Source organism: Copadichromis virginalis, linkage group LG2 (genome assembly GCF_057382275.1).
Source record: "Copadichromis virginalis isolate Kocher_CV1m ecotype Utaka linkage group LG2, C_Virginalis_male_GT1.1, whole genome shotgun sequence".
Classification (NCBI taxonomy): domain Eukaryota; kingdom Metazoa; phylum Chordata; class Actinopteri; order Cichliformes; family Cichlidae; genus Copadichromis; species Copadichromis virginalis.
The window spans coordinates 1,623,478-1,629,294 of NC_140619.1; positions in this window are offsets into that span (position 1 = coordinate 1,623,478).

A 5,817-nucleotide genomic window follows, 5' to 3' on the forward strand; every position below is an offset into this window, starting at 1 on the left:
CCAGCCGAGGAGGGACCCGCTCAGCCGGAGCCGGAGGTCAGTGAACCGGAGGGACCTCCACGTCTGGCGCGGCCTCCACGCCATCCACGCCATCCACGTCCTCTGCATCCACGTCAGCGACCAGCGCGTCATGAACCGTGTGCCACACCTCGCTGTTGCTCACCGGAGGAGCAGCGCCGCCACCGGACCCGTGGCAGGCCGCCTGGGGAGCAGCGCCACCGCCGTCGGACCCGGGGCAGGCCGCCGGAGGAGCAGCAGCGCCGCTACCGCCACTGGATCTCGGGCAGGCCGCCTGGGGAGCAGCGCCGCCGCTACTGGGTCCGGGGCTCACCACCGGAGGGGCAGCAGTGCCGCCGCCACTGGAGCAGTGGCAGGCCCCCAGAACCATTTTTCTGCTGTTGCCGGACCCGTGGCCGTCCGCCGGAGCTGCAATGTCGCCACCATTGGACTCGAGGTAGGCCCCCTGAACTCTTTTGTTATGTTGATGGGCCGCCTGAGACTGTTTTTGTGGCGTTTTTTCTTTTTGTTGCTCCGCTGCGGGATGCGCGGTCGGACTCTGGGACTGTGACCTTGGGGGGGTTGTTTTCTTTGGGGGTTTTTGCTTGTTTTGGTTCTGCCCTCCGTCCTGGACCTCCCGCCGCCCGCCCTGGGTTGGTTGTACTGTTTTTGGTTTGTGTTTTTGGGTCGTCGGGAGCCGACCCTTAGAGGGGGGGTACTGTCACGGACCCGGCTCTGGAGGACTCGGGGGTCCGTGACCAGTTTTGACTGTTGTTATTGTTGTTAGTATTATTATTATTTGGTGATGTGTGTTTTCTCCACAATGCTGTGTTAGTCTGTGTCCCACTCGTATGTATAGGCAGGGTGTGGGTGTATACGTGTGTATGTCTGCGGGTGTGGCTGGAGGATGGAGCACAGCCACCTGCAGGCCTGATGAAGGACTGGCCACACCTGTTGGTGATCAGGGCTCGTCGGGGGAGCTACTTAGGAGAGAGTTGGAGCTCCCACCGGCGCGGGATCATTGAGTTATCGTACCAAGTTAGTGTGTCAGCATATGTCTGTGTTGTTCGTATATGCCCGCCGAGGGTTAGTGTTGACGGCTGCCGCTATGGTTTCCCTGCAGGAGGAAGAGTGGTCCAAAAAGGCAGCACGCACGGGGTGTGCGGAAACACAACAGCGGGGAGCACGAGCACAGACGTCGGAGACAAGCACGGACACAGGGTTCAAGGGAGCAACGGGGAGTTATTGTGTTTACAGCTTTTCACTGTGAATAAAGAGCACTGTTTGCATCACAGAGTCTGCGTTTTGGGTCCTCCTTTCCCCACATCCCCACGGTCTGCCAGCCAGACCGTGACAGAAGGCAAAATAAAACTGATTTTCTTTTCCTTTGGTCTCAAACACAAATCACTACACTGGATATAAACTCAGCTCGTATTATGATGACCTCTGAGTACTAATAATGATACTCAGTTAGGTTGCATTGATCACTGAACATTGATCATTACACAGAGTTTATGTTCAACATCGTTGCCCTCCAAATGTAAGTGCCCACAGTGATGTCACAGTGATGTCACAGTGATGTCACAGTGATGTCTACACCCGGGTGTGGTTTGTGTACCCCTCAGATTTTCCTAATCTGGCATATGAGACATAAGTGGACGATCGTGTTTGTCTTTACTGCCAATCCAATTATAAACTATGGACAACAGACTCTTTAATTTTCCCTCAGCAGGATAATTCTGCCCAGTTCCTAAAAGCATGAAGCATCTGGGTGGTAATTAAAGCCTAACAAAACAAGCCTAATAAGATAAGACAAACTTTATTTATCCCGAGAGAAAGTCTTTTATCGTAAACATGCTCAATGCAACCACAGAGGCCTATATTTCCACAGCTGTTAGTCACTGAACAACAGACTGACTTGGTTTGGTGGCGCAGCACTAACTGTTGTCTTTATAAACTATAATAATAATAATAATAATAATGGATTGGATTTATATAGCGCTTTTCAAGGCACCCAAAGCGCTTTACAATGCCACTATTCATTCACTCTCACATTCACACACTGGTGGAGGCAGCTACAGTCGTAGCCACAGCTGCCCTGGGGCAGACTGACAGAAGCGAGGCTGCCATATCGCACCATCGGCCCCTCTGGCCAACACCAGTAGGCAAGTCGGGATATAATTACATTATACAACATTTTAACTTCTACTTCACATCCTACTACAACTCACACCAGTATTTCACAGTATAGTGAAACATGAGCCCCATATGTATAAATCAATCTTAATCTCACATTTCAGTCAGATGAGAAAACTGAAACCTGATTTCTCTGCCAGAATGTCGCCGGACGAAAAACAGCGAAACATAGAAAATATGTATATGAGCTTCATAAATCATCAGAAAGGCTTTCTGCCAGAGTAGTGTGTAGGAGGGACCCCCCTCAGCACACTCATATACAGCTCTGCCGAACACAACACGGTTTTTACTTTGCCAAACTCCAGAGAAATGGCAGCGTCATGTGCTTTTATGGGGCAAGGAAAAAATACGAATGGCATGAAGATATGATTCAGTAATCAATGTGGTTATTTGTAGAAGTGAGCTTAGAAATCATCAAACTGCTCCCAGAGTTCACCTGGTTCACGTAAATCACTGTTTGTGTTCGTGTACTTACCTTTTTCAGATTCTTTCTTTGCACTCTCCTTTTCCACTGATTTCATAGACGAGCATAGAACAATTAATGTTGGTTCAATCAACATATTCTGTTTCCTTTTTGTTATTTTTATTGATTTTCAGAAGTCACTGAGAAATGGTGCTTTGGTTTCTGCACTGTTTTATTCCACAGCCTCTCTTCACTTCTTTTCTCTTCCCTTTCTGCACTCATTGTGTTTGCTTTGCCTCCACTGCTTCGATTTACTCCGTAAACACACACACAGCCTTAGTGAACACACACTGAAGTTTGTCACGTGTACACGGAGTTGTTCCAGGAAATAGACCCTTAAATGATCCGGCTGTAGGACTTAGAGGCAGGCATTGTCTTTCCAAAGGAGACTCGTGTCCAAAACATCTGCACACATGTTCACCTCTGTGGTCCCCTCACACATTCTCAGCCTATTACTCAAAACAAAGAGGTGTGGCCATATTTTTTAACAGAAAAATAAACTATGGATTCATGTATATATGGGCCAAATGTTGATGATCCCTCGTTTTTTCACACCCTCTTCCCTTCAGATCACTCTGACGCCAAATGGCCAGGCTCAGTACAGTGGTCAGAGGAACAGGCAGCCAGTACACACTCACACTTAGACTTTACCTGGCAGCTCCACACTCATGGATATCACAGATATCACTGCTCTGTCTCTAGCTCTGACACAGAAAACAGTCACACCATCAGTTAGGAGGTGGAGATTTAATACATCACTACTTAAAGAACAAAATTAAAATAATAGCCAACAATAAACAAAACTAAATGGGCAAAGTGTTTCTAATATAATGACCCCCCAGCACTACCAGCATGTGTTCTGTGGGAAGCTGGAAAGTAATGTGGGACAAAATAATAACTTATTGTTCACATAAGAAAAAACAGAAAAATGCTTGTATTAGAATCAGAACAAAAACTTCAATCATTCGAATCAGCCCATGCTACATCACTACAAGGAGATATTATTAACAACCTGAGAAAACTCAAACTGAAATTAAATGAAATCATTTCTGCTGCACTTGGAGAACTTTGAACAAAGTAACCAGTTAAAACTACATAAAAACAATTTTTTATTCTGTTAAAACACAAATGTGAACATTAATCATGATCCACAAATTAAACTTTTAAAGACTTTCATGAAGTCTTATACTCGTCACAGATCACTCGATTCATAAAGCAACAAGACAGGGCAGCTAGCACGAGCAACACTCAGGCAGCAGCTGGCTCTGTGAGCAGAGCCAGGAACACTGCCAGGTGTGAACAGGTAAGGCTTTGATCCAAACTGCTCTATTAACTTTTACAACTCCAAAATGATTTGAAGGCTTCATTTTCATATTCAATGGAACCTGAACTGTAGCAAAAAATATTGTAAAATGATGATTAACATTCATATACGTACAAATCCACACATGCAAAGAAGTCACACCAGGAAACCAGTCACATGCATTACTCAGGTGTGATTTTGACCCACTCTTCCACACAAGCTAATCCTGAAGCTTCCATGGCCCCTGTGAACTCTATCCGGTCGCTAAGTCTGACGTCACTAGACGTGTCTGGGTCTAAACTCCGCTGCAGGTCCATATATCAAACGATCACTATGGCATTACTGAGAGTTAAAAACTGTCTAAAGTATCAGAGAAACTCAGGAGAGTTTTCTCCAAGCATGACATCCCGGTGCATTTCAGACCCAGCAACACACTCAGACAGAAACTGGTTCACCCGAAAGACAAAACGCCAAAACACAAACTTAACAATGTGGTGTTTGCTGTACAGTGCAGCGAGGAATGCTCAGACCTCTACATTGGAGAGACCAAACAGCCACTTCACAAGCGCATGGCACAACACAGAAGAGCCACCTCCACAGGACAAGACTCAGCAGTCCATCTGCATCTAAAGGTCAAAGGTCACTCTTTGAGGATGCCAATGTTCACATTTTGGACAGAGAGGACAGATGGTTTGAAAGAGGAGTGAAAGAAGCCATCTATGTCCACTGTGAGCGACCATCTTTGAACAGAGGCGGGGTTACGACACCAACTCTCTGCCATCTATAATCCAGTTTTGAGATCCTTCCCAGACGCCTTAACGCCCACTCACATCCTGGGCCATCTGACCTCAGGAATTCGCATGATAAGGTGGGGCCAGGTTTCACAATGAGCTCACCCGAAACTCTGGCTAATTGGGACCCACACCCAGTTTCACACCTTGGCTCAGGCGATTAGAGGATCATCAGGGGGTCCTTTTGTCCCTCTGTGGGGGGTCACTCCCACTAGGTTTATATCTGGGACTCTCCACCATTTGACCTTAGAACTGAAGAAGCTTCTCGGATGAGAGGTGAAACGTCTTCAAGCAACTTAAAGAAGTCCAGACGCTTTTCTTTGCAAGCTCCTTTGACTACGATGACCTGGATGATTGAGAATCTTCACAGACAACTGTCTAAAGTCTTTCATCTGTAATAAAATGATCAGCGTTCTGCTCTACCAGGTGTAACAATTGAGTTTAACATCCAGGAGTCCATGAAAACGGAATTTATGACATTTAACGGAGTTACAAGTTAGCAGGAAGTTAGCTCGCTAGCTTCTATCTAAATACAATATAGCATGTCCTGACTGCGGGGTTTTGGAAACAAATTAAAACGTACAGCTCTGTTATCACTTCCAACATAAATGAAGACAGAAAACTAAACAGCAGTGACGTTTGTAGGGTTACTGGAGTTGGGCTAGCTGGTATATAATGATGTGCTACGTGACCACTAGCGACACAGCTATGTTAGCATAATATAAACAAGCTAACTTGTTTTCCACTGGATAAAAGTTAACGTGAGTGTTCTCGGTGGTCAGGAACAAATGTAATCGCATGGCAGGATGCTGTAAAAGGACCAAACTACTTTAGGCCCGGAAGTAGGATTCGTCACATCATCACTTAACGACCGGATTGCTTAACAATGGAGTGTTGTGTGGTGAGTGTGCATGCAGACCATGGTGGCTGAGTACTTCCTGCTTTATGTGAAGAACGATGGTACCTGCTGATTCCAGGACTTTCTGTAGGTCTCCAAAAGTGCTCCTTGGCTTCTGGACAACTCTTCTGATAATTCGTTTCTCTCCTCTGTCTGTGATGTTGTGGGG